The sequence below is a fragment of the Aricia agestis genome, chromosome 2 (genome assembly GCF_905147365.1).
Source record: "Aricia agestis chromosome 2, ilAriAges1.1, whole genome shotgun sequence".
In the NCBI taxonomy this organism is placed as follows: Eukaryota; Metazoa; Arthropoda; class Insecta; order Lepidoptera; family Lycaenidae; genus Aricia; species Aricia agestis.
Window position 1 is genome coordinate 16828333 of NC_056407.1, and position 19829 is coordinate 16848161.

General features: G+C 35.9%; 1 protein-coding gene across 2 annotated transcripts in view; it reads right to left on the reverse strand.

Moving 5' to 3' along the window:
- The window catches only part of LOC121735268 (protein encore-like), a 45837-nt gene extending 38165 nt beyond the window's left edge, over positions 1-7672 (reverse strand). For both annotated transcript variants that reach the window (XM_042126048.1, XM_042126040.1), the window contains exon 1: positions 7261-7672. The gene's annotated coding sequence lies outside the window, so the exon portion shown is untranslated. The remainder of the gene's footprint in view (positions 1-7260) is intronic.
- Positions 7673-19829: the final 12157 nt, after the last annotated feature.

The window sequence follows — 19829 nt, forward strand, 5'->3', positions numbered from 1 at the left end:
CGTTCCCAATATTTGATCTATCTCAGGTTTTGCCCTACTAGAGATAGGAATAGCTCACATTAGACAAGAGACATATATTTTATGTCAATTCAATGTTAGCTGCGATCGGTTGTATGTCAAACCAAAGATTCCATACTTGAAACGTTGCGCGTTGTTCCCCGTTTCCTCCCTGGATAATGCTAGTAGAGTTATAATTTTTTTCCTGAATATCTACGGCCACTAATACAATGTCCCTGTGTTTTCATTTTTCATAATTTAATTATTAAATAAGATATGAACGTTCAAAAACCCAAAAAAATGGCCAGTTTCAGCTGTGTTCAAACATCCAAAAAACAGATTTGGCTAGATTATACAAAAATAAAAACATAGGAACACAACTCAAGCCTTTCTTTAATCTTTAATGAAAAAAGTGCTTAAATCGGTTAAGTTTTGGAGAAGGAATCAGGGGACAACGAATCGTTGATTTTCTGCAGCTGTCTCTATCGCGTTCTGCGTTATAGGCTTGAGGTAAGGGCTAAGCTATTAAGATATTACACGTACTTTTTTTTCATTTCTCTAGCCCCTGGTGTATCCTCTTAAAGGCTCTACTTTTCCATCTGTACAGACGCCGATGAATGTAGTAAGCTCCGTGGTAGCAACCACACACACTTTTGGAACTCATTACAATCTTTACCCATTCGGCATTCCTAAGTGATGCATGGGTGGACAAGTGACACCCAAACGTCCGCTATCGTCCTTAGCCTAGGGACCTTCGCAACAAAGTAAAGAATGGGTCAAAAAGTAAAGAAATGGGGAAAACTTTATTATTAATTATTGTTAAGCTATCGCCGCGACCCGTGTACTGATTACATTTTATCGACATTTTCGCGTTTTTACAGCGATGTAGTTATTAGAGTGGGTAATTATGAGTAAATAGGTGTTGTAAACAGTAACATATTATAAAAGTATGTGATTGATTGATTGACGTCTACATGGTGCTACTGCCTTATCATCTACATTAGTACCTATCTTTGTCTCAAAGCAAATAAATCCCGGTTTTTAACCGACTTCCAAAAAACGAGGAGGTTGTATGTTCGGCTGTGGATATCTATTTTATCATTAAGTAATTAATTATTTTAGATGGCTTGCAGCAGCCTGCAGTACCGCGTGTATCTATATATTAATACGTGAGCCAAAAACTTTGTAACCCTTTTGACGAAAAATGAGGAAACGTAGGTGAATGAAATTTTGCACAGTTCATCGCAAAGAGTGCATCGAACTAATATTATTTTGAAATTATGCTTTTATCATACATTTTTTTAACAAATAAAACATTACACACACTACAACACACACACTAGGAAAAATGACAGATTGTTGAGTGACAAGTCTATACAATAATACATACGATTCATACGAATTATAATCTTTTATTTATGGTTGAAGTCTGTTGACAACAAGGTGACAAATTGAAAATAATCATAATATTACTTGCTGAACATTTTTTGCAAAGTCTACGAAATATACTACTTATTACAATATATACCAGTTCATCCTAAGACCGCCCGCGCCGCTCCAAGAAAAAACTCGCAAATCTTGAACCCTGAGTCCCTGAATCATGGGCGCCGGCAGAAATCATTTCAAAGGGGTGCCGATTTTAGTTTTTAACCCCCGACAAAAAAGAGGGGTGTTATAAGTTTGACGTGTCTGTCTGTTTGTCTGTGTGTGTATCTGTCCGTGGCATCGTAGCATCCAAACGGGTGGACCGATTTTAATCTAGTTTTTTTTTGTTTGAAAGCTGACATGATCGAGAGTGTTCTTAGCTATAATTCATCATCATCAGCCTGCTCAGTGCTGGACAATCAGGGTTTATCTGGTTCATGAAAGGCCGTTAGCAACTTGTAGTCGTTTTAATGGGTTTTATATTTCATTCTAGTTCGTGACATTTGTGAATATACAATATACGTATACACATAATAATGGAAAGTTGACCTGGTGCTGCAGCATCACCTGGTAATCAATATAATATCCAATTCCTCGCCAACTTAGAGCAGAGGTTTCGTGTTTGGGCTCATTTTAATTGCGACAACCAGTAAGAAGTAGATAAAGTATAAACAGTAAATATTTACATGCTGCTGCTGCAGGATCACCTAGATTCTATAGGAACCGAGCTTCGTATGAACCCAAAGTGAAGGTTTCATGTTTGGGCTCATATTAACGGCCTCATCGAAAAGGACATTGAGAGCTGGTAATCATGAGAATATGATTCTGTTGATAGGAATTATTCTGCACTATAAGTTATAACCAACACAAGTTTAAAAAGTATGAAATAAAATTAAATTAAGAAATTTAAAAAAACCCCCGCCAAAACAACTTTAAAAAGTAATGAAATAATATTTATTGCCTTTAAGTTCAAATAATTCCTAACTTGTGTAAAGTAATATTTTAGTCCATAATTGTTGTCAAGGTGTATCGGGGGACCGCTAATGTAGATGTTTGATTTCAGGATCAATTCACAGCGATCTGAATCGAGATAGGTAACCAGCGACTTGGCGGTTGTAGCTTGTAGTTTACTTGGCGGTCCCCCGACACACCGTGACAACAATTATGGACTAAAATATTACTTTACACAAGTTAGGAATTATTTGAACTTAAAGGCAATAAATATTATTTCATTACTTTTTAAAGTTGTTTTGGCGGGGGTTTTTTTTAATTTCTTAATTTAATTTTATCTTTCTTTTCTTTTTACATTTTACGAACACCAGTGACTGTCTATTTACGTCAACAGAATACATTTAGTGCCGAAACATTACGAACTATCCTTGTACGGCATGGTAATTTAATAGGGTTACAAAATGCTTTTTATTTCAATCATTCCTGTTGATACCAAGATTCTCAAGGGGTGCAAGTGCACCCCCTGGCACCCCCCTGCCGGCGCCCATGCCCTGAATGAGAGTTACTTTTACAACAATCGTTAGTCGGTTACACATTCAGTTTCTCATCAATCTGGTAAAGATTGACACTAAACTGAACGTGTAACCCGTGTTTTTACTTTATCGCAGATTAATGGACTGAACTGATGCCAGATTTTAATGGACGACCATGATTGCCACCACGATTGCGTAGCTGTAATACAGTGTGCATAGTCGACGTCGATCAGAGGCAATTAAAGACGAAATGCAGAACAATGTATGTTCATGATCGCCTATATTAAAACATCAATCATCGGGCAAAATTGAAAGGCCGCGTGAATGATAAAATACACGCCTATGATTGCCGAATCTTATATCTTTAAACGAGCAATTCGATATATATATATATATATATATATATATATATATATATATATATATATATATATATATATATATATATATATATATATATATATATATATATATATATATATATATATATATCTCATCGAATCGAATCTCAGAATCGGCTCCAACGGTTTTCATGAAATTTTGTATATAGGGGGTTTCGGGGGCGATAAATCGATCTAGCTAGGAATCGTTTTTAGGAAATGTCATTTTATTCGTGTTTTATCGAATAGGTACAAGGTCAAACAGCTAGTACGCGTTAATACCTGTTCTAACTTCTAAGTACCTAACCTTAGTCTTCATTTTTCCGTAAGTACGTAAACAAATCTCTGGTGGTGCTATCTACGGGGTCACCCTATCAGCCGCAGATCGACCCCCGGCCGCGCCCCGCAGCCAGGCACGGGGTATAAATCAGGGCTGACTCAGCCGGCCTTCACCTTTACACCACCACATAACACCATGAAAGGTCATCCGTAGATCACTATCTTTATACTTAAGTCAATCATACTGCCGTTATTGTATGTTTTGGAATTATGTTTGCTCTTTCATCAAATAGGTCAGGTTTTATTGGGATTTATTCGGAATATTGTTTAGTATAATATTTTACTAGTGTAATGGGCAGGCACAACAGCAGTTCATGTTTTATGTTTTTTTTTATGAAATAAGGGGGGCAAACAAGCAAACGGGTCACCTGATGGAAAGCAACTTTCGTCGCCCATGGACACTCGCAGCATCAGAAGAGCTGCAGGTGCGTTGCCGGCCTTTTAAGAGGGAATAGGGTAATAGGGGAGGGTAGGGATGGGAAGGGAAGGGAATAGGGGAGGGTAGGGAAGGGAAAAGAGTAGGGGATTGGGCCTCCGGTAAACTCACTCACTCGGCGAAACACAGCGCAAGCGCTGTTTCACGCCGGTTTTCTGTGAGAACGTGGTATTTGTCCGGTCGAGCCGGCCCATTCGTGCCGAAGCATGGCTCTCCCACGTATTCTATGTTCTACTAGATAATGCCCGCAACTCTGTTGCGCCAAAACTCGTTTATCGTGCAGGAACCGTGCATTTTTATGTGACAAAAAGTATCCTATGTCCTTTCCCGGGACTCAAAGTATCTCCATGCCAAATTTCAGCCAAATCGGTTCAGCGGTTTGGGCATGAAGAGGTAACAGACAGACAGACAGACGGACGGACGGACGGACGGACGGACGGACGGACGGACGGACGGACGGACGGACGGACGGACGGACGGACGGACGGACGGACGGACGGACGGACGGACGGACGGACAGACGGACAGACGGACAGACGGACAGACGGACAGACGGACAGACGGACAGACGGACAGACGGACAGACGGACAGACGGACAGACGGACAGACGGACAGACGGACAGACGGACAGACGGACAGACGGACAGACGGACAGACAGACAGACAGACAGACAGACAGACAGACAGACAGACAGACAGACAGACAGACAGACAGACAGACAGACAGACAGACAGACAGACGGACAGGCAGACAGACACACTTTCGCATTTATAATATTAGTATGGATGAAATGAAAATATTTATTGCGAGAATGTAGAGCATAACATAGGTCTTCAAATTATAAAATACTAGGCGTCCCGCGCGGCTTCGCCCGCGTAAAATAGGAATTTTACGGAAACCGTACATTTTCCCATAAAAAATAGCTCTTATATCCCTACTCCCTTCACTTGGTTTACTCTATATCTGTGCCAAATATTGCCATAAAAATTGCTCCAGTAGTTCGTAATTTCTAATATTTCCCCCGTTTTTCCCACATTTTCCTGAGTTTCTTTGGTCGTATAAGTCTTAACGTGATAAGTTTTTAAATCGGACCAGTAGTTCCTGAGATTAGCGCGTTCAAGCAAACATACTCTTCAGGTTTATAATATTAAGTATAGATTTTTTTTTAATTATCGCTTGACAAACTCGAGTCTCGATCTAAAAGACTATGAAAAGTACCAACAACAGGGTCATTATAGGCTCATAAGTCAAAACCATGCAGGACGATGTATGGTATAATATTATGGTAGTGATGATGATGATGAATGTAATTTGCATAGTAGCGTTGTTAAAACAACGCCGAAACTCCCAAACTTGTATCTACAATCAGGAGTTCTCTCAGCACCTTCCGAACCACGGTATACCAGGTATACCTCGGTGCAAAATATTACTTGTTTGTAGCATATGCTTAGAATACTTCTCACGAAACCGAAGTCACCACATGTTTCCATATACATTTTGAGGAGTTCCCTCGATTACTTATGTATCCTTCATCAGATCACCACTTTTGTGAATATAATACCAAATTGGGATGATACCTATACAGTGTGTAACAAAAATAAGTGATAATACTTTAGGGTGTGTACGTGTTCCTTGTAGAGAGTTCATGTATAGTATATACCAAAAGAAAAATTTTGAAAATCGGTTAACAAACGGCGGAGTAATCGTTGAACATAAGAAAACGAACATAACACCTCCCCCATTTTGAAAGTCGGTTAAAATTGTAGCCTGTGTTATTCTGATGTATAAGCTATATTATTGTAAAGTTTCATTAAAATCCGTTCAGTAGTTTTTGCGTGAAAGAGTAACAAACATCCAAACATCCATACATCCATACATCCACACATCCACACATCCATACATCCAAACAAACTTTCGCCTTTATAATATTAGTAGGATGGTTAAATTTGCCATCATACATAATATATAACTAGCTATTTGACCGAGCTTTGCGGTATTTGATGAAAATGACATTTTCTAAAAATGATTCCTAGCTAGATCGATTTATCGCCCCCGAAACCCCCTATATACTAAATTTCATGAAAATCGTTGGAGCCGATTCCGAGATATCAATTATATATATATATATACAAGAATTGCTCGTTTAAATATATAAGATATTATAATAGTGCAGTATGATTGTTATTTTTAAAGACATAAGCATAGTTAAGATTAGTAATCGTTAAGATCAACAATTTTTATATACTTTTAACTACACAAGCCACTAGCGGCCCTAGCATGGCCACAGTAGAATTGCGAAAGTATAGAAAAACTGTGAAGATAAACTGAAGGTACCATTCCTATCTTTACCACAGCTAACTCAACCGACAAGAAATCAAATCTTTAAACGAGCAATTCTTGTATATACATATATATGTATTATATAATTGGAATCTCCGAATCGGCTCCAACGATTTTATATACATATTATAGTCTTAAAATTCTGTAAAGATCGGAACGGTAACTTCAGTTTTTCTCCACAGTTTCTATACTTTTGCATTTCTACTGTCGCCATGCTAGGGCTAATGCTGATTATAATTTATTTGAAAACAAAAAATAAATAATGGTAAATTTTATTTAAAAATTTGAAAGCCACTATGCAATTTGCATACAATACACACAAGGACTTTTCTTGTACATTAATTATATTCACTTAGCAGGAAAATTATTTATGTAATATAATGTTTTATTTATTTTAATAAGTAATTAATAATGAAACCTCTGAATCCCCACATATTAGCAGTATTTATTACAATATTAAGTTTCCTGCCTTTGTAGGAAAAAAAACTATTTAAGAAATAAAATAAAACACAGACAATAAAGTAAAAGTTACTTGACACACTTGTACGAACACTTGCATTCATGCAGCGTGCATAGGACACTTGGCCAGGTCAACTTATACCAGTTTGTTTGAATTCCAGGCATTTAATTTTTTTTAATCCGAAGTTTCTGTGTAAGCAGTGTAAGTACGACAATACAGAAGTGAACTACGAACATTGTTCTAATGAAACTTTACTGAAGCAAGTGCCAACTTATCTTCTGTGTTGTATGATGGATTACCCTCACATTATTCAAGCTATCTACGAAACTGTAGTTGTTGCAATAATTGCGATATGGTTGTTTAATTAATATTAGCTAAGAAAGTATGAAGTACTTACGCAATTTCTACGCCTTCCTTCGAGAGTAATTCATCTTACTAGCATCCCAATATAAATTTAGCCCCAATTGCTGTCCAAAATAGAAAACCAACACTAAACACTAGGTATGTTATTTATCACTTTAGGCTCATTGTAATATATCGTACACAACACATAGCTTTAGTTTTGAACACAGGAGGATGGAAAACCGTGGAAAACCTTTTTTAATTTATATTAATTATTATTAAACGAGTAGTCTATTGTCATAATTCGTTTATTATTGAACACAGAACTAATCGCTGAACGTAATGGTCCGTTGCAGAAAGGAGCACATTGCCAAAGCTCACTGTTTCGTGTATTTTAACAAATTCAACTCAACGTAATAACGCACAAAATAGAATGATGTGAAAATAAAATGACATGTATTTTTGACATGCGTATACCGTTGGCCGTCCATTGCAAAAACCGTAGCGACATCTACAGTAGCTGTCATTAATTAATTTCTATTTTTAAAACTAGAGGGCACTTAATTTGTAAGTTATTTTAGTTATGCTTTTAGACACAAGATGGCGCTAAAATATCTTACTCCCTCCGAGTTTAATTTTATAATACACTAGCGACTCGCCCCGGCTTCGCATCGGGTATAAAATATTTATGCCACTGAAAAAATGATTAAAATCAGTTCAGCAATCAGGTCGGTACCACCGTGGTACCAACTACCACCGCAAAAGCTACTTCCCGGATCGCAATATCTTCTTATCTTCAAAAATATTCATTTAAATCATAATAATTAATATTATGTTGTAAAGGGCCATATAGATCTACATTCAACAATGTATTTAAGTTATTTAATTGGATAAGGATTAATGCTGTATTTATTAAAATTGCTTCGAAAATTAGCCATTTGTCGTAAAAAGAAAATTATTGTGGGATATCCATTATGAGATAGACTTATTATTATTATACAATCGCGAAGTTTTCTGTAGACCTTTTCAATGTGTACAATACTTGGTACATTATTTTGATAACTCTCGTAGGGTGCAGCCTGCGTTTGCAATGTAAGCGGAAAACAAGTAATCCCACCAAAACATTAAATGTAAAAAGGAGCCAAGCAAAATATTGCATAGCCATGCAATCTGGGGGCACGGCAGTGCCCCCTCCAAGTCGAGCAAAAAAGCGGCACGGCCGTACTATCCTTTTCTCGAACCAATTCAGGCTCTTTTTGACCCCCTAATAACTTCATTGTGGATAAACCAACAAGCATGAATTTTCAGTTGCTAAGCAAGCATTGTATGAACACAGTATATTTAAAATTTTAATCAATTTGCACCAGTAGTTTAAGAACTGTAACTTGTTAAAGTTTCTTAATTTTGTCACTGATTGACTGACTGACCGATCACCAAAAGTCTAAGGCTCTTCTAGCAGACATAGAACCTTCAAATTTAGAATATAATTAGTGTTTAGTGTCTAAATCAAGGAAAAATTCAAACATTTCAAAATTTCTGTCCAGTTTTCTAGATACACTAACATCGTAAATAACTTTGTAATCCCATATAAATGCATAGGATTACAAAGTTACATTTGCGGTCTATGAATCATTGTACCCGTACCATCAATATCTGCGGTTTATCGTCGGTAGAGAGATATCTAGCTAGTGTTTAGGGTCTTAATTAAGGGAAAACCTAATAAACCTTTCATAAATACTGTCCAGTTTTCTTCTGTTTTCTAACTTCGTGAATAACTTTGTAATCCCATATACATATTGTATAAGATTACAAAGTTACATTAATTGCAATTTATGATTCATTGTACCGGTACCATCGATATTTCCGTATGTATATTCGAAGGAGTAATAGTTGTAGATAGGTATCTATATATTATATGAAGCACTAGCTTTTGCTCGCGGCTTTGCTCGCGTGGAATAAAAAAATCGCGTAAAATACGAATATTCTTGTAAACCTCCTTTGGAAACCTGACGTTTTTCCAAGACCAACTAAGTCTTCGTCAAAAATCAAGTCGATTGGTTGCTTCGCTAGGCCGTGAAGAAGGACAATCAAACAAACAAACAAACACAATTTCGCATTTATAATAATATTAGTATGGATATTGGATAGTCATGAAAGGCAAGTAGTATAGTAATACTGTATTACATAATGCTTATATTATTATTAATTGTTAGTTTTATTTGTTTCTTATAAAAATCGTTATTGATATATTTTATAGTAGGTAGTAAAAGGTACCAAAAAGGAGAAAAGTCGGACTCTACAAAAAGAAGTGAGATCCCATCAAAAACATCCTGTAAAAAAACCAAGTCTCGCAACTCAGGTGTTATACCGTAAAAATTTATGAGATCCATGCAATACCAAGTCGGTTAATTTATTCAGTCCCTACCTAGGGGACCTTCTGTCTCAAGTTATTACGTAAGTTATTATCATATTAATATTAAAAATCTTTTACGTTTTAAATAAATAGATCGACTTGGACATCGCATGAAAACACGTGTATCTTACAATTTAAAATACATAATTATTATATTATTAGATTGTTTAGTCTATTGCGCTCCATGCGATGTTCAAGTTGATCTATTTAAAATGTAAGAGATTTTTAATATGAATATGATAATAACTTACGTAATAACTTGAGATAGAAGGTCCCCTAGGTAGGGACTGAATAAATTAACCGACTTGGTATTGCATGGATCTCATAAATTTTTACGGTATAAGAACTGAGTTGCGAGACTTGGTTTTTTTACAGGATGTTTTTGATGGGATATATCTATCGTAAAAAGTTTTCAGATCACATTCAAGCCAAGCCTTCAACTTATTTTGTAATTTAAATCAACATTCAGTGAATTTATCAATAGTTATCTTTATTTTATAATTATTATAGTGGCTCGGCAATGAGCACAAGAAAAACAAATATAAAACTTCATATTTGGGGTAGTTCATACTCACACAAACGGCAAGCGTAAAGTGTTTTTAGTATGTAACGACGCATGTGGACGATGGTACCCAATAAATCCAATCAGGCGCTGAGTATTTCTCTAGTGCTCATTGCCAAGCCACTATAATAATTATAAAATAAAGAAAACTATTGATAAATTCACTGAATGTTGATTTAAATTACAAAATAAGTTGAAGGCTTGGCTTGAATGTGATCTGAAAACTTTTTACGATAGATATATTGCATGGCTATGCAATATTTTGCTTGGCTCCTTTTTACATTTAATGTTTTGGTGGGATTTCATTTCTTTTTTTAAGGTTTCTTTTCTTTTCAGGTCACGTTAAAACTTTTCTGAACTTAGCTTAGCACCCATTCTCTATCTCTAGGTATATATTCTAGGTCGTAAAATTAATTGATAATAACAGGTAGGTACTTCTACAAAGTACAAATTCTATGACGATAGCCCAACAACTTTTGAACTTTCAGGAGGTTATTCGTGCACCGACGTTACTTTCGATTGAGTATTACGACCTATCCCGGATTTTTTTAAACCATACTACCTAATTATACTCCGCAAACAAGCGATACCGCGATATAAAGGGAGTGCTACACCATCTATCGAGCGAGTATGGAGTGTACATCGTAATTCGCAGTTCTGATTTAATTTATATTTTAATCGAATTTAATTATCATAGTTTCATTGTTAACTTTGTTAACACTATTTTCCTTTTGTACGTAAAATAGTTATTATGAAGTCGAAACTTATTTTTAATGTTCTTGCAAAGCTACAAACATAAAAATGTTTTCTTTTATTTAATAAAGTTATATTATACTTTTCAGTTTCTAGGTTTCCTTGCCCAAAGGATGAAAACGGGAGCCTATTCCTAATGAGTCTAGACTTCGCTTTCTGTCTGTCGTCCGTCCGTGTGTCACGAGGCTAGATCTCGAGAACCGCAATAGCTAGATATTTTAATTTTTTACAAATTATGTACTTTTGTTGTCGCTATAAAAGCTAATAATCCAAATAAAATAAAATAAATGATTAATCGGGGGTCTCATACAAAAAACACGTTTTTTTCCCTTTTTTGCTCTATATCCATAATGGTAAAAGTAAGGTTTTTGAAAATTGCAGAAAATACTTAATTGTATTTCAACTTTAATAATAAGTAATAAAAAAACCGGCCAAGTGCGAGTCGGACTCGCGCACCGAGGGTTCCGTACAAACCTGCAAGGTTTACAAAGTTCGTTCATTACGACAATCGAGTCATAACTATGGTATTTTTATTGCAAAATGAAATTCATAACATTACAATGGGGAAAGATGGAGGAGCATAAATTTAAGACAAAGATCTCTTTATCGTTTAAGTAATAGCTCTACGCGTTCATGAGGAAAAAAGTAAGTAATAAGTTTATATTTATTAAAAAATATATATTTTGTAATGTAACTAAAAATTTAAGGTTTTCAGAATTTTTCCTTTATGTGTGCTATAAAACGTTGCTTCATGCCAAATTTCAAGATTCTAGGTCGACTGGAAGTACCCTTTAGGTTTTGATTCCCTTGCGAGTACTTGCGAGTTTCAAAATATGCAGCTTAAATTGCTGTTTATTTTGATTGCGTTGACATAGAAGTTTGATTATTATAGACCTGAGTATTTGGTATGAATTTCAATTTAATACCTCTACGCGTTTATGAGGAAATGGGTAGTAAGTTTAAAATTATTAAAAAAATATATATTATGTGATGTAACTAAAAATTTATGGTTTTCGTAATTTTTCCTTTATCTATGCTATAAGACGTTGCTTCGTACCAAATTTCAAGATTCTGAGTTCACGGGAAGCACCCTGTAGGTTTTGATTCCCTTGCAAGTGTCGAAAATTTGCGGCATAAACGGCTGTATCTTTTGATTGCGTTGGCTTAGAAGTTTGATTTTTTCACAGCTTCAAGGGACAGTAGACCTGAGTAATTGATATAAATTTCAGCTTCATACCTCCACGCGTTCCTGAGAAAAAGGGTCTTGACAGACGGACGGATGGACAGACGGACAACAAAGTGATCCTATAAGGGTTCCGTTTTTTCCTTTTGAGGTACGGAACCCTAAAAAGTACATAAACTTGTGATTTAAGGGGGGTTCCCATACAAATTTACGGTACGGAACCCTATGTACACAGTCCGACTCGCACTTGGCCAGTTTCATAATTTTTTCCTTTCATTGTGGATAACGACCTACCTTGTTGCCAAATTTCAAGGTTCTAAGTCTGCTAGAAGTACCTTAGAATTTTGATGATCTGTCAGTCAGTGAGTGACAAAATGTAGTAACTTTGATCATCCGTAACTATTAATCTATTTATCGAAATGTTATGTAATTTGGAGGCTAGGCTAGTTTTAATACTTGCTCCTAGTGACCGAATTTCTAAATCCCTAGCTTTGTTAACATCGAAGATAAAGGGGGTGTGAAAAAGCCGCGAACCGCTTCGAGAAAAGTATGCTACGGCCGTGCCTTTGCTAAAAAGCTTGGCTGGAGCACTACCGTGCTCCCAGATTATTGACGACATCACATATTTAGAAACCCCAACAATAACAGTATTTCTCCACTATTTAGGTAATGAATGTTATTATACCTAGGTATAACCTTCCTCTTGAATCACTCTATCTATTAAAGAAAGCCGCATCAAACTCCGTTGCGTAGTTTTAAAGATTGGGAACAAAGGGACATGAAGGAAAAAGCGACTTTGTTTTATAATATGTATAGATACTTACAGGTTTTTTTGAACATAAGTATATAAGAAATATCTTTGTTCCATTCGGGTGTCCCTTGACACCTCTCAAGTTTTTTAGTTACTGTAACTTACAGTCCTGTGTAAACTCTTATGTCCTAATTCATAAAATTGGTGAAAGTCTCATATAAACCTCCAGCCCACCATTTTAGGGGATGGGGGCGAAAGTTTTTTTTTCTTATAATGGCACTTCGGCTATAACCATGGCCAGTATCGAGTATAATATTATGGCGGGAAAACAATATTCTTTAATGCAATTTTTTCTATATTATCGTCAGGTCAGTCAGGTCTAAAGTCTATTCAAAGTCTAAGTATAAGGTCAATACAGTCAAGAAGTCAAGTCGTTCGATTTAATAAGTTCGATAAGAGTTTCTGAATTTTTTGTAGCTAAACTTAGATAACATACCAAATTTCAGCAATCTAGCACTTCAGGAAGTAGCCAAACATTTTGATGATCATCAGTGTGTCAGTGTATGAGTGAGTTGTCCTTGAAATTTGTATGGAAACATAATTTATAGTGATTTCAATTTTTCGAAGCATTCTCGGTAAATGAATAAAATAAGATTTCGCACCAGGTTCAACCCTGGATCCGAAGGTACCCAACAATGAAGCTAATACGAATCTTCGTGTACCCAACAGAACTTTTGAAACCTTATAGATTCAGGTTCGGGGATTTCGGCGTTGTTTAAACAACTGAAAGCATAAGCCAATATATCAATTTGATTAATCATCATCATCACAACCATAATTTACCATGGGTCATCACATTATGACCTAATTATTAGTACTTTTCGTGATATTTTGATGTTTTTGATGTTTGATATTTTGATGTTTCTGATGTTTTTGATGATTATTTCGCTGTTGTGTGTGTTGTTGTATAGGATAGGTATAATCAATGGTATAATCTAAATTTTGTTTATGTAGATAACAATTACGAAAGTGGTGATATTGTGATGATGGGATCTATAGCAATCAAGGTAAATCCTTGAAATATAGAATCAAATGGCGGTTAAGAAGTTGTTTCTAGTAACATAAACATAATATGTTACAAATAAGTAAAATTTCTTGATCCGAAGGCACTGAACAGAACTTCTGAACCTTTAAAGATAAAAGTTTGGAAATTGCAGCATCGCTTAGATAACTGCAAGCATTTACCACAATTCCGCTTACAGTAACATAATGTGAATAATAATATTATGTAGTTAACATTCGTAGTGATTATTTACGCATGAAACCTTATCTTGTAGATAACTAACTCATGTCCCTTATTGTTCCCTTTAATCTTTAAAACTACGCAACGGATTTTGATGATTCTTTCAGTGTTAGATAGCCCATTTATCGAGGAAGGCTATAGACTATATTTTATCACGCTAAGACTAATAGGAACGAAAAAATAGAGGAAAATGTGGAAAAACCGGGGAAAATTATTTGAAAGGGCTAACTTGAACGCGCTAATCTCAGGAACTACTGGTCCGATTTGAAAAAATATTTCAGTGTTAGATAGCCCATTTATTGAGAAAGGCTATAGGCTATATTTTATCACGCTAAGACTAATAGGAGAATGTGGAAAAAACGGGGAAAATTATTTGAGAGGACTTATCTCGCGAACTACAGGAACAATTTTTATGTTATTTGGCACAGATAAGAAGTAGACCACGTGAAGGATTTTATCGATCGATTTTAATCATTTTAATCATTTTTTTAGTGGCTATATATTTTATATTATACCCGTGCGACGCCGGGGCGGGTCGCTAGTATTTAATATAAATAACTAAGGTGTACAAAATATTCCGTAATAATAATATTTAAGATCACAGCCTGAGAACAGACTCAGGTAGTGATGACGTCACCGCCGCCACCGCCCGCCCGCCCCGCGCGTCTCGCAGACAGAGGTCAAAACAAAAAACAAGCCTTGCTTAGTATTCAAAGGTTAAAGTTATAACGCTTAGACATCATCATGATCATCACTATCACCACGCCGGTTTCGGTGACGGTGGCCGGTTTCATTGAAACTAGGCCAGGTACGCAGGCCAAATTTTATAGAGTCCAAGTATGTGCGCAGTACATAAGAGCACTCGCTATTCCTTTTATTCTCATAACCCAGTGGGACGGAAGACCGACACGACTGGCGAGAGATCAGGCGCAGGACCGACTTTTTACATGCCCATCCGACGCATGGATCATCTTACTTGTCAGACAATCAGGTGATCAGCCTGCATTGTCCTAACCAAACTTGGAAACAACATGTTTCCAACGCGGGAATCGAACCCACGACCTCCGAGTCAAGAGCCACGCTCTTAACCACTGGACCACGGAGGTGATCTCCAAATAGCAGTTAGTTGCAGTCATCAAGGAGCCGTTACTAGTTGTGATGACATCATCACAATCGTTACAGACATCGGTTGTAACTTGTAGCACGTCTAGTGCAGTTGTAGGCGAGGAGTGCTAAGGCCCACCTGACTCCTGAGTAGGGTTGAATGAAATATATTAATTTCCTTCGCTATTCGTATTTCTGAAAGAAGTAACAATATCTAGACACGCGGTAGTGTATCCAGCCAAGTTTAGGTATAACAGAACTGGCGAGCCGCACCGTGTCTAATATTACACGAACCATTTGGAGCCAATTTTGACCCCTTCATGGATTAGTATTGGCTAGTTTTATCAGAATTAAAATGTTCAACAACTTAATAAAATAAAAAATAAAATAAAATATGTTTATTTTAGATAACTCAGATCCATTAAATTGTTAGTAAATAAACTTATCGCTATGTTAGTAATTAGTATTCTATTCCAAAATGAGATTTAGTCCTATTTAACATAAAGTCGATCAGAGGACAATCCCCGCTGTCGACTATCTCCCTCAGGACACTGTGGCTGCTTCCGCGGACCCTAGCCAATAGCCATGCAGTCCTTTTGCGGAGTATAGCTTTAAAACTATCTACATCCGCAAAAGCAAACATCGCCGAGGCACTACAGAAACGCGGCAGCCGCAGCAATGCTCTAAAAGCAAATAACTGATGTAAAGAAAACTGGCCAAGTTAGATCTAATCTTGATGAACAGCAAATGTTATAGATATTCACTAAAGCAAAGAAATAGACTCTATTATTTTTTAAAATGTTATTTGGTTCCTATAAATACATTTTTCGATTTTCCATAGAACTTGGCACTCATTTAGATCTCCATTCTTTTTACGGCGAAGTCCATAGACAAGAACAATATTTGTATTGAACTTGGCTCTCCTTTTCTACATTTATGTTTTTGGTGGGATATTATTTTACACAAATCCGTTTTATACCCGTACATGTTTAATCTCGAACCATTTTCTATGACGAGTAACTTACTGCACAAGCTGACTGAACTTTTGGCTTGGACAGTTATGCCAAATCAAATCAAAACCCTATTAACAAAAAATATATAAACAGAAGAACATATGCTTTTTGGAAGTCAGTTACAAAACGATGTGATACTCGTATGCTTGGCTCTTCGACTATCGACATCCGGGTCGCGATCTCTGCATTATGTATGAGCAGTCAGCTGACGGCGCAGGCGGCAGCGGGCTCGCAGTTTCTAGGCCGTTAGCAATTGTTGTCACGAAACTAGAGACAAGCGAGTCATTTCATCAAGTTATTGCAATTTTTAATGCAAGCATAAGTTAATTCTGATAAAAACTGGCCAAGTCAAATCTAATCTACTTTAAGATCTCACATTATAATAACAGCAATTGTTATAGATATTCAATAAAGTAAAGAAATAGACTGTTCATAATTTTATTTGGTTCCTATAAATACATTTTTAGGTTTTACATAAAACTTAATGGCACTCATTTATGTACGGAAGCTATTAAGCTATTTCTCAACATTTTAGTACTGAGTGATTGCTTACTTATATAAAAGAAAAAAACGTGTAAGTATTTTTATTTTTAACAAGGAGCAATATATCAAAATTTGGCCGAAGGTTTAATTGCAACCTGTATAGCAATGAAACAAACTGTACTCACTCAAATGAAGAGATAATGAAAATTGAGGATGTTTAACACCTAATTGTAATTGGGCCATGTTTTGTTAAAATATAGTAAAATATAGAGCTCTATCTTAGGTCAGAACTCAGAACCTAGTATATTTTACAATTGTTTTGACACTCTGAAAAAAGTAAAATTATAAAATGGCCGAAAAAAATCAAAAGGTGTAATTTTTTAACTAAGAAGCGAGCACAAAAATGTTGTTTGAACTTTCGGTTTTCATTTATCCAACTGGTTGGACTTATCACATGTAAATCTCGTGTGATAAGTCCAACCAGTTAGACTGGTGACTTCAGAATTGATTCCACTAGATGACCTTCAACAAAAGAGCATAACATGAAACTAAAGCCTTACCTAAATACAGATTTGTTAAAATATTTTATACAGAACAATTCTACTGTTAATTAAAAAAGTGTTAGGAAATTTGCATATGCTAGAATTATTTGCCTAATGAATAATGATGAAAAGCTGTACCTTCTTTTCCTCTTAGTCTTAGGTTCGCGTTGCCCGCAACATCCGTCGCACCGTAATTCTGAGGAAATCGTGCGTGTTATTTCCAGAGTCCAGACTCCAGATTTACAAGTATTTCCTACAAAATTTTATCGTAATCAGTTCACCAGCTTAGAGACAGACAGTAAGCTGTAAGGTAAAGACCCTTACGCGTTTTCATTATGAGTAAGTATGACTTTACTACTTGATACAATCTAAATATCTATAAGATATTTTTGAGCTACGAAAATATCACCTAAGAATGTAACAAGTGGGGTGACGTCAGTTTGATGCTGATGATTATATCATAATTTAGGTACACATTATAATATTATGCACCTCTTTACCTTAATGTTGGTGTATTAATTATAATAATCTTCACACGGGCACAGAATATATATTAGTAGTGACACGGGCCACAAAAACTTAATTTATCGTGATACCTTTTATGTTAAAATGGTTGTGTGTTGTAACATCATTATTTTCAGCGTAGTGTTTATTGTACGAGCCACGAGGTAGGAAATTAACGTATCTATTAAGAATTTAGTTGTGCTTAATATTAAGTAGTTATAGTATATTATTATGTATGTAGTAAAGTATTTTATTTATTATATTATGTCGTGTTGGATCAATAAATGAGCTGTTGCTGTTGTAAAAGTTTTCCGTTGTTGTATACAGGTTAGTACGACCCAGATATACCACTATATGACTACTTTAATAGCCAATAGCTGTGTAAAAAGCATCCTCATAGCGTTTATATATTATGGGTGGGTTGCACCAACTTACTGTAACTATATACTTAACTGTAACTTTAACTATAACTTTAACTACAATGCAAAATGTCAAATCTTTGGTTAAAGTCAAAAATGGACGCTATATTTAACCATAACCATAGAGCTCGACAAGGCTTTAGATGCACGTGGCGAAAAAAGGAACTAACGTTGTCATCATACAAAAACGCTATTTTTGACAGTTCTCCTTTACCAGCAGCGCCCCCGCCCACGTTCATTTAAGGCCTTGTCGGACCAGCTGTCATCTGTCAAATTCTGTGGTCAAAGTTAAGGTTAAAGTTAAAGTTAGCCTTAACTATAACCATAACTTTAACTTTAACCACGCCTCTGGTGCAACCCACCCTATGTATAATATAGCTATTTTGTGCTACCTGGGATATAATGTATCATCATAGTCGTCATAGGATCATTTATACTTAGTAAAAACTCTGTAAAGATTTATGTTAATTTAAAAATGTATCTACTTACCAAATATTATTTGAAAGGTGTGATGAATAAAATATACAATAAAGTTATTGTTCAACGGCGCTCTGCGCTGAATGATGAATCCCTACAAATCTCTTCAAATTGTAGACATATTCGCTACTTACCTCTTGTCAGAGTCAGAGTTGTTACGTAGTATATGACATTCTCTTTGGTCAGAGTAGACAGAATGATAGAGTATACCGACTTAGAACTGATGTTGAAATTTTTAAATTTGACGTATTATGACGAAAATCGTCGCTAGGGTTGTTAACTTGTTACCTACGAATTTAAAACTATGACATATTCGGTGGACGTGTTCCTCTTTGGTCGTATTGTTGTTTGTGTTTTGGCACATGCGATTAAAATTGTCAGAATCCAATTTTGAAATCTTTATTTAAATATTTAAAAATAAATTATATCAGCCAGCGCGAGGCACATTCCGCTTATAATCCTAGTGAAACCCGACGAATTTGACAGATATTGAAACCTATCCGTCTCTTTGCAGTCGAACTACTGGTCCTTATGTCTATTGTGTCAGAGTCTCTGGGAATATTTGGTTAGAATTTGGCGCGAATGTTATTTGGTTCGGCCCGTTCGGCTAATGAAATGCAAGATGTACCGGCCGGGCGGCCCAGTGTGAGGAATCCCGCCTCATCCGGCGCAGCGCTTCATAAATCGTCTGCACGCAGAAATACACTTTTTTCATTCATATATCACCGGGATGCAACTTAGTCTTATATTCCTATAAGTACGTGTGTCTTGGCTTATGATTGTAGATAGAGATTTTTTGTTGGAAAATGAAATCAAATTCATCTAAATAAACTTAAAATTTAAAAACACAAATTTAAAATTTAATTTTAAATTTGACCCTGAATCAGGTCACACCGAAACTAGATGTAATGTGACGCGACTTGACGATGGACAAAAGCAATAGGACTCTATGGGTAATTTATACAAGAGACGCAACGAGACGCGAACCGACCGATTTTATATTGCTTTTGTCCATCGTCAAGTCGCGAACTAAAAAGTAATTACTAAATTACACATAGAGTCCTATTATATTTTTAACAAATGAATACGGATAGCTTCAGGAAAGAAAAAAAGGAGT